At 35.5% G+C, this 26135-nt stretch overlaps 1 protein-coding gene across 1 annotated transcript in view; it reads right to left on the reverse strand.

Annotated features, from left to right (window-relative positions):
- The window catches only part of STX18 (syntaxin 18), a 140146-nt gene extending 114712 nt beyond the window's left edge, over positions 1–25434 (reverse strand). Inside the window, exon 1 of the mRNA XM_042870860.1 lies at positions 25395–25434. The gene's annotated coding sequence lies outside the window, so the exon portion shown is untranslated. The remainder of the gene's footprint in view (positions 1–25394) is intronic.
- Positions 25435–26135: the final 701 nt, after the last annotated feature.

Consider the following 26135-nt stretch of genomic DNA (forward strand, 5'->3'; position numbering starts at 1 on the left):
TACAAGTCCAAAGGCTGCTGTTTCCTATTTGTAATGCTGAATCCACATGCAAGTCATATTTAAGCTATAAACGGTGGCGCCTAGGGAGTATATACTCAGATTGCCTTGAGAAACTAAATACTTTTATCAAATCACCAGATGGATTTGTGTTCAAAAAAACACTTTCTTGAACAACAACGTGGATTTTCTTGCATACATCTTTACATAATATATAGAGATTTCACTAACCAAGACATTAATTAGCATGTTAATCTTGATCTTTTATAGTTTTACTTTAGCACATACACAATAGGTAATTTCAAACTACACATAATTTCACACAGAATACTGAAATTATTTTCAACTAACATCCATTGATCCGCTTTGTTTTCATAAACAGCAATATTGTGCAGTTTCACTACCTGCAAATTTTTCATCAGAGAACTATGCTATTCATTTTCTCTCATCACAGAAATACAATTACTAGTCAGGCAAGTTTAATCACTTGATGCAACAGAGCTTTAGCTTCTGGAAGACATGTATTGAGCGCTGGTTTGGAGGAAACTTCAGAATAAAGTCCTTTGCTAAGTGGAAGAAACACATCCAATGTGCCTGATTTTCACTGTGGAGATGGAAAGAATTTTGATTCTCAAGGTGTCTCACTGGGGCAATATGTCGTCTAGCTGAAGTAATTCTTGTTGTACTTGGAAGACTACTGACAAAGAGGAAGACATTATTGAATATTCTTCAAACCATAGCAGCTCATAGGGTTTTGTTACTTAAAATGTTGTTACTTCCAAAATAAAGAAGATAAGGTTTTCTGAAAAAAGAGAAAAAGAATAGTAATGATACATGATTTTAATTACCTCCATGTCTCTACATGCATTTAAGGAATAAGTCAAGTGATCAAGAGGAATGATATAGCATCTGTCAATGATTATGTCTTTGAAGGCATAATGGAAATCCTGATGGGTGGATTCTGAAGTAACATACCAGTGTAACTATAAGAAAGAAATCAACAGAAAGATGATATGTCTTTAACATCATAAATAAAAGCAAGTTAACAACTACAACCTAAAAATACAAGTGAAATATCATGTGTAAAGATGAGTCATAAAAATTGAGGGCATCTGAAAATCAGGTTTATGTATCCCTAGTAAATATCTCGTGTACCTCGTGTATCCTGAGCCCCGGGATCCCAGACAAAGACAAAACAATTTAAATATCAGGGTAATTGTATAATATCAAACACAAACAAAATGTGAACTTAAGTGCATGCATGAGATCTGAGCTTCTGGAAGCTACAACAAATTATACTCCATGAAAATTAAACATTTGAAAAATAATAAATAGCTAAGGTCAACGTTGGGTGTGATGAATACGGTCGTGATGAATGTGGTGGAAATAACGAGAAGAGGGAAAGAGAAAGAGATATGCTAAGTGCAACTCAACAGAAGGTAATTTAATTTTCAGATGCAGCAGTGAAGTTTATTTCCCAGAGAGCTCTGGAAGAAAATATTTCACTTTTACAGATGGATGAGAAGGAGAGGTGACTCTTTCAAAATGAAGAGAGGATGGGAATTATTGACATTTTTTTCCATCAATTTCCTTGATCTGACATTAATAAATCAATGAAAGTATCAGAAATTTTAAATTTTTCATTAAAAATAACAAGAAAACCATATACTAGCATGAATTACGGTGGCTCTTCAATACTGCTCAGAGTTAACCTAACTTTGCTAAATATAATAACAATTATAAAAGTAATGAAAGTAATACCATTTTTTACAAAACTCTGGATAGGTCACTGCTGAATGCTTTTGAAAATTCATTCCTCTTAGGAACCATCAATTGTTTAGTGAAGGGTAACGGCCTGATGAAGGTTTGTTGTTTTGTTTTTATTTATAGAAAAGCATAAAAAATAGTAGATAATGAGAACAGGGATGGAAGATTCTTGCATTTTAGCAGAATGGTCAAGACTTTTTCTCATGGAATCTTTCCTATTAACTCAGTTTGTCAGGGACAGCAGCACTGCCTCACTGACTACGCAATGGCCACAACTAAGCATGCGGGAGAAACTATTCAAATTCAGAGCAAGGCATATAGTGGTCTGGCTAGAGAACGGTAACCCATATGAAGCTAGTAAACTTTCTTTAAGATGCTAACTCTGGTAAAAAACAAATAAGCAAATGTGTTGTCTTGGAATGAAAAGTCAAGGAATAAGACTGTTGGATCAAGAACGAATGGTTATTTCCCTTTTTCTGATACTGAAAACTGAAAGGGAATTCCCTCATATTTACCACTTCAGCTTGACTAAATTCAAATATCCAAGATTTTTTCTGCATGCTTCCTTCTTCGTGTCTAGTGAGGACATGAACAAAAAGGCTGAACACCACATGCAAGAGGAATTATTCCAAGATATTACTGGGATGGAAGTTTTTTTCCAGAACTTATGTGGTGGGAATTTTGACAACTGTAGTTGCTTCAAGTCATTGAGACAATGATCGCATAAGGTGTGTCTGTATTAGCTGTTCCCACACAAGGATTTTTTTCATTGTGGTTTAAGTCAGTAGTATCTGCTTCATTCTTCCCTGAGTTTCCCTGAGTTTCCTCTTATTTGGCAAATAAGCTTCCTAGCTCAAGATCTGATCTAAACTGTTAGACAGCTTAAAGTGGCAGTATAGATGGCTGGGGAATAGGCTTGCATGTTAGCTTGACCTGTAAACTAAAATAGCAATATAGATTTACCAATAAAGATTAGGATTATGAAGGCAGCCCAGCTAGTAGCTTAGAATGCTGAATCAAATGATCCCATAGAGGTCTGCACCTTGACACCACAGACAGTTACAAATAATTACCAATACGATACGACACACAAATAGAGAAGCATTTTTTATTCACAGGTGTTTTTGCCTCAGGTAGGACAGGAAGAGCCCACCAACTTCTAAAGACAAGACTTATAGTTAGATTTACTTTTCCCTCAACCCGTCATCAATTAGTAATTAGGAAAATTGCCTGTTCCTGTGATTTTTTACACTGGGCATTATATTTGATGTTTCTCTGTAAGCTCCCTGTATTGGAGTCATGTGATTACATCAGGCAGATTTCCAGACCCTAAGGTTTTGGAGAGATTTTTTAATTATCATTTTCTATGAAAGAAATTAAGTTATAGAACAAAACAACAAATAGAAAATCTCCAAGTTTTTATATATTTTCAAGTGTCATTATTTATGTGGCCTGATGTGACTTTAAAATCTAAGGTTAACAATAGGATGTTAATGTTGTGTTAAAAACAAACAAAAAAAACTCTGTCACCCAAGGAAATTTGCTCTTATGTTTGGTAACACTAGTAAAGTTTTTATCTGAAGCAGAGATATCTAGTTACTTTTAGTTTTTCCCTTACCTTTCCTCCCTGCCCCAGATATTGCTAGTTATCTCTTCTACTAAGATTTTTTTCTTTTAACAGCCCTCTGAAACATTCAGTCTTGTTGATGTTAATAGGGTATTTTCCAAGAAGAGATATTCAGTACAGAAGAAATGACAGGAAGGATAGTTTGGCACATTTTATGGTGAGAAATATTTGAAACTTTCCTTCGTGGCTAGGAATGTGCAAGAAGAGTCTATTTTGTATTACTCAGTATCCTACTAACATAGAAGGCACAAAGACTTCAGGTTTTCTGCTGCTGTTCATTCTGTTTTCAGAACCTATTTTCATTTTGTTTCCTTATACAATTAGTTTTAGTGATTCACCTTTTTTAATGAGAGCAGAAGAGAAACAGTAAAGAAAACATTTCTCTAAAATGTTTTCAGAAAGGCCCACTGGAATTTGAAATGGGTCTTATTTGGTGTACTTTGCATAATTTGTTACACTAAATATGAAACAGATTTCAACTGCAGCTGTAGTACATGTGTTGCTCAGAAAAGTTCGAGCCTCCCAGAACACAGCTGTCGATTTATCCCGAGTTTGTCAAAATAGTGATCTCTGGGCAAAATGACACTGAGTAGAAACAACATGGAAAATTGAAACAAAATAAACACTCAGGAGTAGACGCTATCTGCAGAGGAATCACACAACATTTGCTTTCTCTCATCTTTGTTTTGTAAAATTACATCATTATTTCACGTTATGTGTACTGAGGGAGGGAGCAGCTAGTATTTTACTGATATGTCTGATCAGGATTATTGTTATCACATATGTATATGTACAGTGAGAGAAGCATAAACCTTGTGCTGCATGGGCAATTTAGTAAGATATATCCATGTGAGGCCAGACACCACTACTGCTCTATCATTACAAACCTTTTCTGCATCCAAGCAAGACTGTGTGAACTCCAGTTTGAGCTAGTGAAATGGTTTCAGACAGGCTTCATGCTTCTCTGGTAGAAGTGGTGACTTACAGTAGGTCTACTGTATTGCTGTGTTGATATCAGCTCCTCAGCCTGCCTTCCCAAGTGAAGGGTGATCATTGCTACGTGTGTGATGCTACGTATGTGTATAGTGAACTGCAAACACCAAGCACAGCTGCTTCATATATGCATAACTAGAATAGTAACTAAGCCTTAACAGTGAAAATCTCCAGAACTGGCAAAATTTGAATCACATATGAGCGGTAAAATCAAAAATATTCTGTTTATGGACAAAAAGATCTAGAGAAAATGATAAAATAATAATATTCATAACTTGGCTTTCAGGTATTATGAACTATTTAACTCTTTTCATCTCACCAGCACGTGAGATGAAACTCTTTCAGCCTATTACAATGCAAGCATATAATAGAAGAGAAAAATACATGACACTTACTGTTGACTATCTAATACTTCATGCAATAAAAGCCTGACCTTTATTAGTTGCTTGTTATTTGAACATCTGAACAAGATTCTCACTGTGATCTACTCTGCGATCCTTCTTGGCTCATTTTGCAGAGTGATGATCCTGTGGACAGGAAGTACATCGGGAAGAAGGGTCATTTTTCAAGTTGCTGATGAACATAACAGAGGAGGGAAATAAGAAAGTGGTATGAAGCTATGCAGTAGAGTCAAACTTGTGCTATGAGGAGAGCAGAATGGGCATGTTCAGAGAAGGTTATCATATTCAATGAACAGAGACAGAGGAGACAGAAACTAAGTGCAAATTCTCAGACCATGTCAAATGTTAAAAGGGAAACTGTGAAAGAAGATATTGAGATACACAAATGAATCTCGCCTATTCATTTTCCATTTCAAAATACTAGGTCTTTGATTCCTATTTGTAAATATTTTTCAGGTCTTTTTTCAAATGTGAAGTAACATAGATCAGCAGGCTTTAAAAGGACACAAACCTGAAACTGGAATGTCAGAAACAGTCTCTGAATACATAAGGTTGTATGCACTGTTGAGAAACAAACGGATTTCATGGGAAACTTAGAGCCATGCGCTGCCTGTCAGATCATGCTAGTCCACAGTGTTATGAAAATAACTGAACTCTGAATGGATAGGAAGAGAAAAAAACAACAAAAAGTGAAAAACAGAGATAGTACTTTCTAAATGCAATTGATAATTGACTTTCATCTTTCAGAGGATATTTCAGGATATTTCTAAAGTTTAGAAATTTACAGTATCAATACATTCAGAATTGTATGCCTTATTTTAACCTGTTCTTTGTTTTTCTTAATTAAAACTGACACGCTGCTAACTGTAGCTAAGAATTTAATGTAATTCCCAAATAACTTTAAGCATCCTAGAAGAAACAGCCAAGCTGATCAAATTTGGGTTGCTCTGTCATTATGATACAATCATTGGTCATATGTGGTTGGTTTTGTTTTTTTGTTTTGTTTTGTTTTGTTTTGTTTTTTAAACAAAGGAACCAAATGCGATGTTAAGTCTAGGAAGTACAGAATACAGATAACTAATTTTTAAAGCAATTTAGACCTTTGTTTCCTCTGACTTGATACATGTCTAAGAATTAGTCATACAACTTTATTATTTAAGTTCCCTGTCTAGTTAGTAAAGAGAAGGTGGTAACTGTAGACAGTGATTCATTCCTTCCTGAAAGAGTTAGGATGAATTACCTACTGGAAATGCTCAGCTCTTCCTCTTTATTATTGAAGATCATTGGAGTTAAGTGCCTAACATTTAAGCAATGGAAAGTCCCACTTTTAAATATCTCTTGACTACTAATAAACAGAATTAAAACCATAACATGCAGAAATAGGGGACAGATCATACAGGTATAGGTGTAGGTATAAACAAACTGATCTGTCAATGTCAGTGGCTATACTGACTTCAAAATCACTCAGTACCTTCTACCTTTATTATCACATGGAAGATACGACAATCAGACAGCATTTGAGTGTTATAGAGATGAATCTCTTCAATTACAGAAGTTTCAGTCAGGAATAATCTCATTTGAAATCAAAGAAAATGCATGAGTGTGAAATCTGGTTGAAGAAAAAGAGGAACTAAGAAAAGTAACATGATCCAAAGGTCGCTGAAATCCATGTAACTTTTTCCTCTTACATCACTGAACTGATCAAGCTCCCTCCTCCTTTGATGACAAGAGCAGCCTGGCTTCTTGCAGTTGCTATTTCTGCAGTAGTCAGCTGTATTCTGCTAAGCTGAATCTATGAGGGTACTGGAAGTAATGCTCTGATGAGTGGATTTGTACAAAACAAATCCACAGTTTCTGGACACATTTTCTTTCACAGAGGACTGAACTGTATGTTAGGACCAGCCACACTATGACGACTCATTTTAACTCTTTTACACGTTTCTAAACATGTACCATCAGGTTTTAACACTTCAAATACTGAAATAAGTTACCAGTAGCTGTTTGAATAAAAAAATCAGCATTTGCTCTGTATTTCTATTTAGAATTTATCTCCCCTTTATATAACAGAATTATCATTGCCTTATTTCATGACATTTACTGTAAAGCTTGAAGTTCAAAGAATGTATTTTAAAATCAGTGCTGACCCAGTTTGATCTCAGCAAGCAGGGTAAAATCAGTAATAACATATAAAGCTGCTAACAATTATAGGAACAAATAAAACCTTTTTTAAAAAATCTTACGGAGAAGAGAGTAGGACACACACACACACAAAAAAAAAAAGAAAAAAGAAAGAAAGAAAGAAAGAAATTGCTATGATTTAATGTAGTTTTGATGCTGAGTTTAAGTATAAAAGAATCTCTGAGGCTCTTCAGGATGTACCAATAGGTCAGAGCACTTTCCAGTTTCTTTAACTACTTAATAAAGTGGAACTGTTTGAGAAATTGACAAGTCCCATGGGTCAGGAAACATATTAAACAGCCTTAGAACATTTTTCTCTTTCAGTATTGAACAAACATTGTATGATGTAAAAAGCAGTGCTCTATTCTTTTCCCTGCCATATACAGATCTCTTTCACTGCCTTTTTTTGTGTGAGGATATTGCATTTTAAATATAAATCCTACTCAGTCCTAAATTGAGAAGAAAAATAAAAAAGACCTTCTATAGAGAGGGAGATTTAAAAGGAGAAAGTAAAGAGAAACAGAAAAGAATAGGAAGAAAGACTGAAACAACATAGACAAAAATAATGGCAAGGAAAATCATTTTTTTCTTTTCCTCTTTCTCTTACTTTCACTCCCTGATCAAAAGCCTGATGATTTTGTCTGATGAAACATTCTGCCAATATCATGACCTGAAAAACAATGCCTTCTTTCAAAAGTACCTCTTGTCCTTTGGGCACAAATCCTGCTAAGTTTTATCTCTGTTGGATAATAAGATTTTCCTAAATATTGAAATTATATCAGAATGCAAGTTATTCTAATATATATACTATAATTCTGAGTGATTTGCTTTTCTGAAGATTGCTTTTATGGGAAGAAAAAGATTTTGTGTTAAGAATATCAGCGATTTCTGTATCTGTGAATGAATCTTGCTTATTTGTCAGGAATTTGGCCCATTTAAGGTAAGTATCTGTCACTCTGTATTACTTAAGGCAATAAGGGATTTCTGCAATTGGTAAAAAACTAAAGATGATGGATACATCCAATCTATAATTGGATGAAGATACCATGAAGATATTAGATTGAAATAAATACATGCTTATGTACTTACATTGTACACTTAACAGTGAATGTCCCTTTATGCAACACATCACAGAAATGTCATATAAATGAAGAACTGTAATTCCATTAATTTGCACATCACAATGTAATGGTAAGTGTGTTTCAATCACTATCATCAACAGCATATGCAATAACAATCTCTTGAGAAGAAATAATTCTGTAAAAACATAAAATAAATACAGAGGAACACTTCTGTTTTTAAAACATGGTGTTACACCACCAACATATAACTTAATCCTATTAATACTTATACAAATAGAACACTGAAATCATATCCAGCTTTTTTAAAGGTCTCAACACGTTAGAATAGTCAGATATCTTGTTGCCTATTCCATTTTTCAGAATTCATGAATTATTAGTGATGAGCATTTGGTAAGAGTTCAGCTGCAGCCAGGGAAGCTTATGCTTACTCACCCATTGTACTGAAGCCACTGGCTTTTTTTGTTCAAAAGATGTCACTGTGTAAGGCAACTGTTCTTCATCTTTCTCAAAATAAAATAATTTCCCTCTTATGATTTTCACTTGGTGTTTTTCAGTGTCACAAATGATCACTTTTTCCACATCTTTCAAAGAGTGATTACCTAGTTCCTGACAATCTGCCTTACATTTTCTACAGCCCAAAGAATGCTGCAAATACAATTCCAGAAACCCATACTTTGTTTTTACCTGTTACACTTTCCTTTGGAAAAAAAAAAAAAAAAAAATTAAAAAATTAAAAACCAACCCAACCCTGAAGAACAGAGAAACAAATGTAATATATTACCTCTGGTGGCTTAGCTGGACAGCAGCAGGGGCTTGTAATAAGGATGTGGTAATACACCACAAGGAATCTGCAGACTCATAAAACTTGACCTTATAAATCTCTGTGTTTATCAATTCCATACAGCAGCCACTCCCTGTGGTGGAAGTCTCAGACCAATAAACCTGCAGTTGATAACCATAGAATTTATCCTCAATTTTCCCCTTCAGGCCACCAAGTCATGCTACATTAATAATGTCTGTAAAAAATTGGAATGTCCCTTAAAAATAAATATATCACCTGATTCTTGTCATTACAATTAAGATGTTAAAATAAACTAGCATACAGTGATATCCAGGACTCCTACAAATTTTTTCACACTTGTTTCTTCTCTCTGCTCAAAATTCCTACCCTCACACCTGAAAACTGCTTTCCTGTTATTTTATCTTTATCATTTAACTTCCTGAACTAAATGAGTCCCTTCTCTGAACAGTAAAATGGTAAACACATCAGAAATGAGAAGATATTTTTGCTGCAGGGACCACTGCATTGCTATGCTAAGCAGAGGTGTCTTGTATACCCAGTATTTTCAGCAAACCTGCCTCAAGCAGAGGTGACCAGAATTTGATGCTGAAGATTATAGACTGAATTTCTTTCGAACATAGATCTGTGTATATTAGTACCTTTAAAATAAACACCTGATTCTCATGGCCATGTCTTCCAAGCAGTACTTCACACTGGGCACAGTAACGTAAGTGAGAAAGAATTCAGATTGATTTCAGTTTTCAGTCAAGTAAATACATAGAAGCTACAGAAATTTAAAATTTGACTAATGAAAAATTAGTGAATGTTTTCCTCTTGTAAGCTTCTGCTTGTCACTAAACAACTACAGGAACTTCCATCTGCAGGCACATTAATTACATTATTCAAGGTAAAATAAGGAAATTCTAACTTTAGTACCTGGTTATCAATCCTGTAGCTGGGCAATTTTAATACACATTTTTTTTCAGGATTTATTTCCTTGAAATTTGATTTTTTAGTAAATATGCATTTATACTGTTACCTAATGTAAGTGTTTCTGTTCTGGTAGGGAAACCGGACTAGATGATCCTTTGGGGTCCCTTCCAATCCCTGACATACAGTGGTATTCTAATACTTCAATCATGCGAGCTTTCAAAGATATTGTAAAGATATGTTAACAAATTCACAATTCCACAAAATTCTAAAAAATTTTACAAAAACTGTGTTGTTATACTCTGGTTCTTTCAGTCACTCAGAGTTATGCCACTGAATTTAATGGTTCTAGGATTTTTCTCAGGTTCTATATTCAGTACCATGCGTAAGCTAATGTAAAGCAGTTTTGTGTTTAAACAGTTAAATGTATCATAAGTGAATCAAATGTATCTCATGAATTGTTTTGTAGACAAAGAAATTTGAATAACATGCAAAGCTTACTAGACTTTTTAAAGTTAAAAATTGCTTTTACAGTTCATAAAAATTAAGCCTGTATTCAGACTTTTTAGTTGATCTGGTGAAGTCTTTTATTGTAAATATATATAATGGAAAATGCAAATTGCAATTGTGAATTGTGAAGTGTCCACTAACCACTACCAAGAAGTTGTATCTCTTTTTTCTTTCGGAGAAAGTCATCTGCCAGATATTCAGACTAATCCCACCTCATCAAGCAAGTTTCATAGAAAAATTTCACTTCCAACTATTGAAAGGCTGGGATTATGTATGTAAGATCTGCAGATTCAAATGTTTGTCATCACCATATAATTTTTGGCAGTTGATTCATGCAGAATGTATCTACATTGTATAAGGGAGAAGACTGAAAGCACCACAAGTCTGAGAAAAATAAAAGACTGTCTAGTACAGCACACTGCTTGTGGACTGTCAGCTCACCCTCGTGAGGACTATTCTTCTTAGCAAAGCACCTGGCAAATTAGGTAAGATTGCTTTTCTACCTAAACTGGCTTGTTAAAAATCAGCACAAGTATCAATGCTCACCACCCTGTTTAGTACTCGGATTAGCTGCCAGGGATCTGGGACTTCTGCATTGCCTTGTGGTCAGACTGATGAAGTACAATTATTCATATACTTAAGTGGCCCTATTCTTTGGCAGGGGTAATGCGTTTCTATTCTGTTCTGAATGACACTTTCCTGTTGTTTGCACTTCTGCAAAAGCACTAAGTATAAAGTATTATTTCCCTAAAAGGTGCTCAGAGCTTCCCACAGCTGCTTATACATGTCCACAGAAGTCTGTAAGAGTTCAGACCGCTGAGTCTAATGTATAACCTTAGGACGAAGAGGCAGAAGAAGAAATCTGGCAAGTTCTTTTTACTTTTTTTTTTTTTTTAAATCTCCATCTCATTGTAATCGCCAACTTATTCTCAGACATTCCCAGTATTGGCTTTTGCTCTGAGACCTCCCCTGTACACTAAACTCTAACAGAGCCAGTCTACATAGGAAAACTAGTGAAATAGTAATGGTAGAACAGTTGCTTAAGGATAGTCTATTGTAACATAAAAGTTATTTAATTCTGCATTAATCACTAGTTCTCCAAATAGGAATCATCGTTGTAGAATAAAACTCCTTATTCCAGCAGAGAAAGATCACTCAAGGAATTATTTCACTGTAGATGCTGCTAAGTACAAACATACGATACAACTCAAATTGTCATCTGAAGAAATCACAGAATCATTTGTATTGGAATGGACCTTTATAGATCATCAAGTCCAACATCTCTGCAATGAACAGAGACATCCGCAAACTTGCTGATCCTGCTGTTGATGTCATTGACAAAGTTATTAAAGAGCATTGGTGCTAGTACAGATCACTGAGGGACACCAGTCCTTACCGATCTCCATCCAGACACTGAGTCCATTTCATCACTCCCTGGATGTGATCTTGCAACCAGTTCCTCTTCCACTGAACAGTCCATCCATCAAATCTGTATTTTTCCAATTTACTGAGAAGGCTGTTATGGGGAAACATGTCAAAGGCCTTGTTGAAGACCAGATTACTGGGAATCACCCCACCAACTTTCAGTGATGGCAACTGTGTCATGGTTTTCTAGCAGCAGGGCTAGTTGGCTTCCAACTCCTCCTGCTTGTTTTCTAAGTTACATTCATTGCTGCAGAGGCACTTCAGTGGGACAGCTGGTCTTCTTGCCATCTTAGAGCATAGCTCCTTAATTCCTTTCAAGTATTTCCGTTCAGTTTCCCTGTTGCCTTCTATTACCTCAGTGTTACCATGGCTCGTTATCATAACATTTCAAGTGTGCTGCAGTGTAGCACACCTCAGGGCAGCAGGCTGAGTTCCCTGTTAGCACTCTGCCCCTCTAATCTAGCCGCACCACTCCATATCTTATAGTGGTCATGCTTGCTATCACCCCACTTCCCCTTCAAATCAGAGAGAAGACAGAAAAGATGACCCATGTAATCAGTGGTCTTGATTACTTCAGCAGCCATCCCATGGCTCTTCAATCCCTTCCAATAGTCCTTGAATAAATACTGTGCCCAAAGATCTAAAATTTCTCCCTTGCGATACAACTTACAGCTTCATACCTGCATTAGATCTTTCCTTAGAAGTTCTTGTAGAAAGACTGGCACCTAACTCTTTATGTTTATATAGTAAATCCAATGAAATCCTAGTGAGAAGTGAAGTGATGTCTAAAAATTTTACGTTTTTTGTAGAGAAACTGAACTGCTCTCCACAAATAATAAGAAGGAAAGGATTTTCATGTGTGCCATGATCTGAATTAGTCAGTGCACATGACTATCTGTTCGTACAACGGACATATGGAAGGTAAGAATTGTTCAATGTTCATGAAGTGGCAGGGGGACTAGGAGATGGTTTCCTGACAGGTGGAGCAGTGGGTTGACACCAGGGAAAGAGATTCCATTTATGGCTCCCTCACAAAAGTGCTGCAGGCTTTCTGATAATAATTACAGTGGTTGATTTTATACCCAAAGACCTGATGTGAGATGCAGACCATTAATTTTTTTTAAAAAAATTGATTGTATCTTTGCACCTTGTGTGTTCAGCAAGTGTTAAATATAACATAAATTCAATATTTTTAATTCTGACTATTTTTTCTTGTGTTTATCATCTGTTAAAAGGTTTCTTATTAAAATGTTTCCTGTAATAATAACTGACAGTTTCAGAATGTTATCTTGAAAAATCTTAAAGCATTGGTTCATTACTGCCCCCGGAACAGACTCTTTAAATTGATGCATAACATAGCTAACTAGTAACAATACCAGCAGAATGAATATTTGTACAATTGCCTGGAGAGCTATTATAGCAAATACTACTTATAAGTAATTTTGCTGGTAAAATAGGCATATGTGTATGAAAAAACACTCAACAAACTATTTGTTTCAGGTTATGTTGGAGATTAAAGGCCAACTGTATCCTGGGCTGCATCAATAGAGGGATGGACAGCAGGGAAAGGGAGGTGATTGTCCTCTGCTACTCTGCCCTGGTGCAGCCCCACCTGGAGTACCGAATCCAGGCCACCTGGAGCACCTCACTTATCAAGAAAGGCTGATGGATCTGGGCTTGTTCATCCTCAAGAGGAGAAGGCTCTGGAGAGATCTCATTGCAGCCTTACAATACCAAAAAGGAGTTTATAAAAAGCCGAGAGATCAACTTTTCAGACTGATAGTGATAAGGTGGAAAAGTCTTAAAATAAAAGAGAGGAGAATTAGATTAAATGTTAGGAGGAAATTCTTGGAGAGCGGTGAGCCACTGGCACAGGCTGCCCAGAGAAGCTGTGGATGCTCTGTCCCTGGAAGCATTCAGGGCTGGGTTGGATGGGGCCCTGAGCAGCCTGATCTGGTGGGCGGGTGTCAATCTTGCCCATGGCAGGGGAGTTGGAATTGGATGATCTTTGTGGTCCCTTCAACCCCAGCCGTTCTATGATTCTATTCTCATTGCACAGCAGTTCAGCACATCATGAAAGTGAATAAAAGCACTCTTTCACAACTTTTACATCCCAGAAAGAATGCAGAGATGTCCTAAAACTTCTGTTTCTTAGCAAATGCATTGTCATAAGTCTAGTATTGTCTAGTTGAGATGCAAGATGAGCATGTTTTTTCCTTCAGGCTTTTCTTTCTTTCTATAAAATGCAGTGGAAAAAAATGTAACATTTTTTCCTGACAGTTCTAAAGAAAGTATATTGGCTTATTTATTTGCTTTTAGTACCAGTTACAAAATTTACCAACAGAAAAGTGACTAGGCAGGAATCATGAAGGAAAACATTTATATGGGGTGAATATAAAGTTCTAATTAACTCAGCATATTTCTTAAGCCTTGCATTTTATCCTTTTTTAATTAACTCATTTCTAAGGTTTAAACCTTGTACAGAAATATTTTATTGGAATTTCATTACCATTGTTTTCCTTGGGAAGGCAGCTTATAATCTTTGTGATATTATTGTAAATCCATCACTAAGCAACATGCTTTGGTATTTGTATAAGCCTTTGTCCACCTCCTTCCCTCCACCCAAATGCACCCATTTGCATTTACTGTTAAAATATTATGGATGCTGACACCAGTTTAGCCACAAGACCTGGTGTTAGACTGTCTCTAATTGATTTAATTATTCATAATTGCTCAGCTGGGGCTTATGTGTACTTCAGCATGATTAAGGGAGAACATACAAGTCTGCAGCTAATGATGTGTTCCATCATAATTTACAACCGTGAAGTTGCTGGAGCTAAATTGTATAGGCATAGTACATTTCTAATCCTGTTTAGAATGCTTTTTCAGACTCTGCCAAAAAGAAGAAGAAAGAAACAATCCAACCACACTTCTAATGTGCTTCATAAATGAGTTTTAAGGAAAGATTGGAACAGCATGTGGTCCTTTTTTTTTTTTTTTTGTTTTTGTTTGGTTTAAATTGAAATAAGTGATAGAATCAGGTCAACATAACTGAGTTTGTTACCTGTGATTTGATTGTAATATATTTATTTTTCTTGCCTCCTTGCTAAGTGAACTTGTTCATCTGTTAAAACAATGATTAAATATTCTTCAAAAAATGTTGTCATTTGTGATTATTCAAAAATAGAAGCAACTTCTCTCAATATGATACATGAAAACGATTGCACAGTGGTTTACTTAATTGTCACCAAACATGTTTTCATAATTAGTTCAAGACAAGCTGTTCTGACAATGCCATGTACATTTTATGAGACAACATCTCTGAATATTGTTATTGAGGGATGGTGACTTTCTTGTCTTTCAACAGTTCCTTACACATGGTGAATACTACTTGGATAAAAAACAATAGCAAAAATACTGAAAAGAAACACGATTTCCGGAGTAACTGGATAATTTCAAATAAGTCCTGTTTTTGGCTTCTCATTGAAGAAAGAAATCAAACATTTTTTGGAAGTGTACATGTCAGGAAAGCAAAATGAAGATGAGAGCTGCTGTGTGTGATAAATATTTTTGAGGCTTCTATAGTTCTAACATTGCTGATATGAAGTTTAACGTTTCTTGTGAATTCATTCAGACTAGAGCCTAAATCAAAGAGAGAAAGAGCAACTTACAGGATTGCATTTGCTTAAGCATTAGGCAGACAGCATGGTGATGCAAACTAGAAAACGCAGCACTATTGCCTTGCTAGCAAAGGCTGAGTGGCTTTGTCTGGAACAAGCCTCAACTGCTGCTAACATGGCATTAACTTTCTGTGGCACTTTGTGTGTTCCAGAAATGGAGTTTCTCACCCAAGGCCCAGTTCCTAATACAGAATAGGTTTTTTTGGGCCTTTGGAGAGACAAAACATGTAGCATTTAGAACCGCAGTGTATTATCAGAAGGATGTAATTACAATTATTTATTTAATCTGGTTCTGAACCAGGGAATCCTGATATGAAGCTGGAGCCAGTAAAGGCTTGAAAAACTACTGACAATAAGCAATTCTTCATGGAACAAAACTATTACAATAGAGGGCCTTTGATCTTGCCTGTCTCCTGTTGCCAATTGAACTTTGTCACCATGCACTGTCATCCACAAGGGAGCACTTTTGAATTAAGCAGTCTACAGCAATTTAGTCTGTTCCAGCTTTGAAGTGCCAACATCAGTCAGGCCAGTACTAACTTTTTTCATTAAATTTTTTTTGAGTTCTCTTAGGAGTTTAGCAGTCCTGGCATTTAGATAACTAAAGTCAAAAAACCAAGGCACTAAGACATCAAAAGCAAGAGGGGCCCCTAAAATACAAATGTGAACAATCATTAGGCTCTAATGGTGCACTTCATTAATGTCCACTTCAAAGTAAAAGTTTACTGACTTTGGGATTGACTAATTTACACATTGTGGGAAATTGCTGCCAGCCATGCATGTAACCACTAAATGTTTCTGGAATAAATAGAAACGCCCTCTTCCTTCAGAAATCAGGAACTGCAAACTGAGCCTTTAATTGCGAGATAGCCTTTCTTTTGAATCGGAATGGAAAACCTGTCTAGCACATAAATCACTAAAGCTGTGTGCAGTTGTCATATAGACACACAGATGTCAATAAACATCCTTTTGCAAATTTATTTCCCTCCCCACATTCTGCAGCTAAGAAGGAATATCGCAGCATATTCTGTTTTTCTTTCAGATGTGCTCATTGACATGGAGTCTTCAGAAATTCTCCTGCTATTTTGGACCCTAGAGCCAGTTGGTAAATCAGCATCTCCTAAGCGAAGTTGTAACTACACCATTAGGGATGGTTTCCTTCAGGGATAGGGGTGAAGGCTTGTACTACTTCAGCTGAAAGTGGCAGCTATGACATAGGTAGATAAAGCACTAACAAATTGCATTCACATTCCAACTTATACTGGCCCATTTACATCATTTTAAAAAATCATAAGCTGATCAGAAGAATTAGAAATGCTACTGAGATAATCAGAATGAAAATGTACCATAAATCTACAGTACGCAAATGATCTAAACAACAGCTTCATGCAGAAAAATCAAAGATAGCATTTCTTAGCTTCAAAAGATCAGAATGCATGCAAAATTCCTTATGCAGACAGTAAGGATTGACTGCATTACAAAATGTGGTTGTGTTTGAATGGAATTATGACAACTGAGTGAGAGGACATGGGGTCAGTCACCAGTTGGAGGTCAATGGAAGACAGAAAAATTGTATAGCTGATGCTATGGTAAATAGAATTTGTTCTTTTCTAAACACTGACCAGTAAGAGACGACAACATCCTGCCACCTAACTAGACTGCTTCCAATCTTTTCCAAGTGCTAGCAAATCTTATCTAGACAAGCCTCACTGTGGCTGTAAAATTTCATCCCCTTTGAAAAATCAAGCTATTGGTTCGTAGGTGTAAAAGAGCCTAGAAAACATTTTACTTAAAAAGGATCTGCATAGGATTGCCAGAAATCCACACTTCAGAATGAATGTTTAGAAAGGAAAACTATTGTGGGTATGCATTGGGCAAAATATGAAGAGATGAATGCCAAGAGTTATACTGAAATTAGAAGGAAAATATGATGCTTCTGCTTTTTGTTTCAACTAACTTCCTTAATTTTTAGCAATTACCCCCTTGTTGCAACATTTTAATAAAAGTCTGTGCCATCATGCCTAGTAGGGAAGCTAACTTGCCATCGGCAAAAAAAATGGCAGAAAAAAAAAAGGAAAATGGGAAGAAAAAAAAAACACTTAGCAAACCACAAATTTCAGAGACCTAGTCACATCTGTGTTTTATCAGCTTTTTCCGGATAGTGTTACACCAAACAATTGTCTGCAGATCGGTAGACAGCTGAGACTTTAAAGTGCTGAATTACTGAGAAAATGCTAGAGATAAAAACCAGCACATGTATCCTATCAATGTAATGAAACCAACCTGCTGCTAGCGCCATAGTGCCTTAGTTCTAAGTACCCTGTAGAGGAACGGAAGGCTTTCATTTAACTCTTAAGAGGAAAGCAAGGGAAAGAAGAGTAAAGGTCATCTAATACTTGCCTTAATCACTGAACTGAAATACTCTCAGATATATGAAGGGAGGAATGCTTGGTGTTCAAAATAAAACACCAACTGCAGACAACAAGAGTGTGTCTGATCGTACTGGGGGTACGTTTCCTGCTGGAAATTCCCAAGACTTCGGCTGATGTCAAGTGGAGTTACAGATGCATGGAGCATGGCAAAAAATGAAACTGAAAAAGCTGGGTTCTCAAACGATGCCACATAAAGGCCAATTCAATCTACTAAAAAACTCCCCAACAGAAGGTGGATTCAATAGATCAGCCAGAAGGTACACTGGAAATGAATAATGGATACTTCCTGAATGGAGCATGGTTATTAAGCATCAGAATGACTACTCCGTGACAGATGTAAAACTTGAACTTACGTTTAGAGCTCCAAAAAAATATTCCATAGCATGCTGGGAATTAAGTGAAGAAATGTAGAGATTCAAATAAAACTCCTTGGACAAACATCATGTTAGGATTGCTTTGCAGTTTAGATGTTGGGTTTGCTCAGCTGAGTGTAATATTCAGGTAAATAGATCAATAATTCATGAAGTACTCAACTCGGTACCAATTGAAAAGTGAAAATTTTAGAGATGATTTTGATGTATTTTTATTTTTAATTGAAAACAGTATGTTTTGATATTTATTTCATTAAAGCTAAAGTTTGTGCGTCTAATTCCTACTGGAAGATGGGCTAGCCTAAACTGACTGTATCCATATTATTTGGCCTTGTATAGTTCCACTACAGCAAAACCCAGGAATTCAAACAAGGACTGACCTGTTGTACTAGATGCTGTAGAACAGAAGCTAGATAAAGACATAGTATTTCATAAAGAAATAATTTCATAAAGAAATAATTTTCCATACAGAAATTTCAGGAAAAACAAAAAAATAACAAACAATGGAAAAAAAGTAGATACTCAATATAAACCTTTTTGCATTCACGTATATTTTGATCAGTTTCTGATTAAATGTATGAAAGGAGTCTTTCTCCACAAGTCCCTCAGGCTCCAAATGATCCTCAATTAGCCATTTCAAGTTAGCTAATTTTTGTCTGTTTTGTGGTAGAAACATAGAAGAGACATGAAAGAACAACAATATTTTCTTCAGGCAAGAAATTCCTTGCTTTAGGAATAGTGTGGGGGAAAGCACAAAGGCCACAAAGACATTTATGAGCAAACAGAGAAGATGGCAGCAGAAGCAGGCATCATGGACAATGTGTGAGAGATGGGTGTAGATAAGTGGGAACATGTAGAGAGAGGATTTCTGTAATTAAAAAGTGACTTCAAAATCTTTTTGACTTAAATGTCTGAATATGCCACAAATTGCCATAATATTCAACCCAAATTTTGTGAGTGTCCTTAGATGAACTTTCTTACAGCAACATCTATTTTGTCTGACAATACAAATATTCTTGGAACTGGGTATGCCATAGACTGCATATGGATACGTGGCGTAAAAGAAATGAAGTGCAAAACATGCATTTCATGCATTTCCAGTTAATTTTCAGTTTAATTCACGTTACTATGCAATCAAGTAAAAATGAGAGAGAAATAATACGTACAAAACCTATAGATTTGCATTATTGGCACCTGATTTTACTGTATTCTCGGTGAAAAAACAGTGGAGTAGTGAGTATCTTGGAATTTGCTTTCAAAGCTTCACAACTAAATGTTCACATCACAGAAGTATATAAAATGCCCTTCATACATTTAAAAAAAAAAGTTCTTAAGGATTTAAATAGGAGATTGAGATGACTTGCATAAGTTAATTCTAATGAAATAGGAGGCTCTGTGCACGCTGAATTTTCTCTTCCATAAACATGAGAACATTTCTGCACACCTCGTAAGTTTTGGTTCATCAACCAAAAGGTAGACATTATGAGAAGTTCTGTTTATGTCAGACAAATATTTTCTGTAAAAGAGTAAATTTTTTTTAGGTGCACAAAGCCTGACATAATGTTGAAAGATGGGAATAAATTTCAAACAGCTTTATGAAGAGAATATGACTGGAGTCACCCTGTGTATTATGGTTTTAAGGAATGTAAGTGATGAAATTAGTCCCATCAATACACAAATATAGAAGATTTCATTTTGTTTACAAAGCTAAGATTTCAAAAGTTTCCAAGCAATAGCGCATATCATTCACTTATTGTTCTAATTCCTTTCTTCTTTAATGTTGATTGATTTGAAAAGATTGTCTTTAATTCAAAAGCTGTTTTCATTTTAGTTTTCATCTTTCTGACATGTTCCAAATGAGATGAAATTGAATTATCCCCAAGTATAAACAAAAGAGTTTTTATTTTCTTATTTGCTTTATCCCCCAAAGACTGCAAAGATTGCATATAAGCATCTTTTATTATTCCTACCTCTAGACAAGAGAATATTCACCAAGAATGGATGAAAATTCTCCATTATCAGTTCCTTTTCACAAACTCTGCATCAAAAATGTTGAATTTCTTATTCCACAAGAAAAGTCTGCGGCTTATAATTTTATGGCTACCATATCTTGTATCGTAGTTAGCAAACATTGATATTCTGTACTTTGTGATAATTCCATCACTCCAATATGCAGAGGCTATTGCCTCATTCAATTGCTATAACTCAGTAGTCACTGAACAAATTTGTAAGAAAAATGTTACAAGGACCTCTGTATAGGTAGTTTGATCTTCCAGACTCTTCTGAGCAGTACAGAGAAAATAGCTATTTTCATCACTTGGTCACACTGAGTATATGAAAACCTAACAAATCTGATTTATGACTATGTAGCCAAGCATGAGCAACAGAGGAGATTCATTACAGACTACATTGTTCCTCTTTTTATAGGAAAAGAAATAAGGAAAAAAAAATTTCTGAACAAAATATTGGTGGAATGAGGTATGAGAAATATGGAAAATTCTGATATCATCCATATATACTGTCATGGCCAGCAAAAGGAAAATATAATCATACACATGCCCTTTTCCAAACTTCATACCAGGATCCATAATGGCAGATGATGAGAACATTTACACTTAATACAATATAATCACAACCTTTTACTTGTTTAGTTTTGGTGACATTGTTGTCATGTATAGTTATTTGCAACTGTCCCTGTTTTCATGTTTTTGCTGTAATTCTCTCCTAATTTAACTTTCAAGACTTTCTGCTATATTTGCCTGGCTGTTCTCCAAAGCTGTGTCAAACTTTGCATTGGCTGAATGAAGCAGTACTTGGGTTAACAGAGAAGAAATGTACATTGGTATTTTCTGCTGACAAAGTCAGGTATTGACTCAAGTCAGTTACAATTACAACCAAGCATGAAAAAAGGATAAAAATACAATCCCTTAAAACAAAACAAGCATGACAGCAGTCCCAAAGGTCAGTCCTATCCCCTAAGAACTAATGGAAAGGTGCTGTGGGTCAGCATTTCTGACTTTACAGCTTTGAAAATGTGCTTTTTATATTACTGAAACATCCCATTCCTTCTTACTCCACCTTTAAACCTAACCTGGGAAAATACGCATCAGCACATAAAACTCAAGAAGACAGATGGGTCATTCAGATATTTCATGCATAGAAAACCTACTGCAAGTTCCCAGATGAGGACTTTTGACTTTTGCGCAGTGGCTAGATCACAGCAATGATTTGCTCTTATTGGCTAAACCACCGTATGGTTGTACTGTTTGTTATTTCAGCAAATTGTTTTTCCTCCAAGACAATTAATTCTACTGATTTAATACACTGAATGTCAAAAGCTTTTACAACTTCCCTTTTTTTCTTCCCTCAAAATCATGCAGAGGGAAAGAGTAAAAATTAATCTTCAAGATTTTGAAACTGTGTACAATTTTGTTTTATTTATTTTTATAGGCCTTTATTGACAAACTACTGACTTAGTGGTTTCTGGGTGGAATTTAGCTTGATTTCTTCCAGGCAATGGAAGAAACAAATCTGTATTTATTTTCAGCTGTTTATGTGAATGTTATTGATTGTGGAATAAATACTTATCCTGAAATACTTTTAAGATATAACTGAACAAAATACCACAGATTAGTTAGTACCAATATGTTTTGAAAAATAAGAATTTTAATAACATGCATCTTGGTCTCTGCAATGAGAATATACATGATCTCCTGCTTATACATATTTCCTTTTCCTATTTATATTTCCAATATAAGTAGAAGAAATTTTCTTCCCATCGGGATGAAGTTAAGAAGCAAAGAAACAATCCTTTCACAGTTCAGAGTGCTACTTTAGTCTCTGACTAGCCAAGTATCAGATAAAAGTTTCTGGAGATTGATGATGAGATTGTAATAAATCTGTTATGAATGTCTGTACCTTGATGAATCAAATGCATGGAATATACGAGGTGTGAGATTTTCACCAAAACATTTATGCAAATAATATTCTAGTTTCCGTAAACTCTTCGATAACACCAGTATAAAGCTGTCATCTTAGATTCAAAGTTTTGATCCTTCAAATTTGCATCATTTTTATTATTTCCTTTAAAAATTTTAAAAATGTATGCATGTATTTACACTGAAGAATGAAGGAATCTACATTGTTTTCTAATTAATTTTGCCTCTTTAGATGCATATAATGCCAATGCGGCCCACCAGATACTCAAATAATATAGTCTATAGTTGCAAATACAGATATATGCTCTATAACTCTAAGCCAAAATGAAAAGATATGATTAAAATACTCATTGTTGCTCTTAATTTGTATAAAATAGAATGTTTTCATTGGTTAAATTACATAAAATGTTGTAGCAAGTCTTTGTCTCTTACAATACTTACACAACTACTAAATTCAAAATGAAAATAAGATATTCATATTGTAGCAGAAGATGATAAATGATAATTATATCAGATAAGATAAATCTTTGGCATTTTAATAGCATACTGGGACACTGTGAACAATCTATTTAAAAGTGGAAGCAATATTTAGCCAAAGATCTGTATCTGTAGGGAGTATACCTAGTTTCCTGTTCATTATAGAATCATCAAATTTGGAAAAATCCTATAAGGTCATCTAGTCCAACTGTCTACCTACCATCAAGATCTCCCACTAAACCATCTTGCTGAAAACTACATCTATACTTTCCTTAAACACCTCCAGAGATGGTGACTCCTCCATCTCCATTGGCAGCCTTTTCCAGCACTTCTCCACTCTTTCTGAGAAGACATTCTTCTAATACACAACCTGAACCTTTCTTGGTGCAGCTTGAGGCCATTCCCTCTGGCATCTGGTAAAGGATGCTAAGTAATGAAACATTCAGGTTTGTAAATCCTCCAGTTTGCATCTCCTTTGAGCACAGAAATCTCAGGATGATCTCAGTGCCTGAAAGGCATCAGTGTTGAAGGGAGAGAAGAATTAGGCGCCAAAATTTGGATTCATGGTAGCAAGTACACTGAGTATTGGGTTACCAACAGTAGCCTGTTAAGCCCTGCTATTTCCTTCCCCCTACCATTGCCTGCCATTTTAGTTTGCAGCTAAATCGTTCTTTAGCTTTCTGGTACTGACTTGATTTTCATTTTAACAATTATTTTTCAGATCATTTCCCACAAACAGCTTTCTGGTTCTTCCTAGAACCTCAGTTTGAAATTGTAAGTTGGAAGCAATGGACAAATCAAACTCTTGGTTTGAACATTTGACTGGAATGGAGTCAAATGCAGATATATGGGTTGCCTCCCATTAAAACGTCATGTAAAATTAACTTGAAAAATAACCTTGCAAGTTTGACCCACAACATTTACAGGTTTAAAATGGTTTTCAGTGATATACTTAAACACCTAAGCAAATATGGACTCTAAGGGGGAAGTAAGATGACTCTGTTTCCTACCCTGCAGCCAGTTCTGCCTGGTAAAATTATTGCTATTACTGCAGAAATCACGTCTCCTTTTGCTCAGCCAACATTGGCTGTTAATTAAAACACTGAAAGTAAGCAGCCTGCCAGTTTCACAGACCTTAACACATCACTCTCCAAGACAACATGGAACTCAGAGGAAGGAAGAGTGTTCCTGGGGGAAAGCTGAGAAGTGTAAAGAATTTTTAATTTTTCTTTTAAATCTGCAATGTCATGTTTATTTTTGTTAGCTGAAAGCTACTGTTTGAAGTCCATTTGTGTTGGTAGATTACTTTATCTACTCTTCCTTAGGGAACAGACACTACACTATCATTCTGTATACACTACACTGATAGCGCCTTTACATTTGAGTGTGGAACTGTATGCCACTATGTTTAAGTGCTTTATTTTCCACCAGAGCTCTGAAACATCAGAGGAAACTTCTCTGTAGAAGGAGGAAAGCCTTGTTTTACTTAGTATTATTTTTTTCTTATAAACTTTGGTTTTGAAGAGTTGAAGAGGCTCCTCAGTACAGGTAAAAGTTTAAAGATGCAAGAGATAAATAACTAAGAAATAAAAACATTTAAATAACAAAGAAAAGCAACATTTTCTAAATTATATTGTAAAATATACTGTGATAGTTATGAGAGCACCTCCGAGAAACCCTCCACAGAAAAGCTGTAAGCATTAAAAATACATAAATTTTTTGAAAGCAATGATATTGTGGTTTAGATCCACAATTGTCATTTAAATAAACCATTTACATGTCCTTGAAGTTTAATCCAGCAACAGCAACAATCATGTTTTTACACCAAGCCTTCTGTGTGCTGAAAGAACTCTATCCATTTTTAAGGATGAAGTGCCACCCGCTGATAGCCTCAATCACGTTTTACTTCTTAAGTGTTGGTGGATAGTCACAACTAGCCCTAACACCAGAGAAAGGTTGCTACTGATGTTGCCAGAATTTAAAAATGAGAGTAATAATCTTTCACTTCCAAACTGCATATGTGAGAGGTTCTCATTCCAGCTTTCTTCTTCTGGGCAGGGTAGCAGGCAACAGATATTTCTACTCCTTATCACTGAAGTGGTCTTTGCATAGCTGAGCTGCAATATAGACTTAGGAAGAATAACAGGGACCAGCTTAACTTATAGGGCAAACACAAACCTGATAATAGGATTGGCAAGTGGAGAGTAGCTACAGCTTAAATAAGGTGGAGCATGAACTCAAGGACTCTCACACTGTACAGCTACTATACTATAGACATGCAGAGCAGCAGCAGCACTCTGAACTCATACACTGCACCGATTTATCCATGGTGCATAAAGACCATCAGAGGTAGAAGAGAAGTCTGAAAGTCTTCATGGCAATTTTAACAGTGTTCTCATTTCCCCCAGTTATAAGTGATGAAAAAGAATATAACAAATATTCCATCTTCTTTAGTAAGGGACACATGATTTTAGACTATTGTATGGGAACTCCTCTGAAATTATATAGGACATCTGGAAACCCTTCATAATAATATTGAAATTAATCCTCATGAGTATAATGGTTCAGCACACTGTTCAGGAAACAACGACATCAAAAAGGATTAAAAAAAATAAACAAGCATAATCAGAAATGTCTCTATATTTATATGAGGCACTCAAAAACTTTAGATAGATGTGATATAAATAGCACATAACTTAAACCTATACTTATGCCCACTTTCATCTATGATACTATTACCACTGTCCCAGAAAGTTATTTCAAAACAGAACCCATATTTCCCCCAGTGCAAGTGTACGTGCCTACCTGTAATGTAGAGGGACTGCTCTCATGAATACTGTGTTTTTGTGATACTATCATATTGATGTTGTCAGACGAGTTAAGTTGACTTGCCCCATGACATCACAAGCTAGCAGGCAAGAAGGCATCTCCAGGTAACAGCAAATCAAGGCTGCCTCTAAAGATTAAGAAAACATTTTTAAGTCATCCTACGTGCTTACAGGGCAATAATAATTAAAAAACATACAAAAAACCTAAATAATGAAACACATCATTTATAGGCCCCTCTATAGTGCATGATGACAGTACCAACCTTCTACACTGTGAAGAACATAGGAAAGGAACTTTTGTTAAATAGCTTTGAAGTAGCTGAACTTGATACCAGTATCAATTAATTATCATTATAATTGTAATTTTTAAAATATCTTTACAGCATTAGATCTCAAAGCACCATAAAAGATAACACTACCTTTTTTTGCAGGTGAGGAAACTGAAGCATGAAATAATGATAGTATCAACCAAAAAGGAAGCATTACATTCATTAGTTATCTATGTATACATTCCAACACAGGGAAAAAAAAACTAAAGTGTTCCATTTTCAATAGCAAACCACAAGCTAGGTATAAAACTTCATTTTTGCTACCTATTGAATTAGGAACCAGGTTTTAAATAAAATGAAAACAAATTCAGGTTTCTTCAATAAAGTTTTAAGGATTGCTTGAGAACAGATGTGATCATTTTAGTAGGTTTCTGTTGTTGTTGTTTAAT

The sequence above is a fragment of the Lagopus leucura genome, unplaced genomic scaffold (assembly GCF_019238085.1).
Source record: "Lagopus leucura isolate 7727_CA_CO unplaced genomic scaffold, USGS_WTPT01 Super-Scaffold_100004, whole genome shotgun sequence".
Lineage (NCBI taxonomy): Eukaryota > Metazoa > Chordata > Aves > Galliformes > Phasianidae > Lagopus > Lagopus leucura.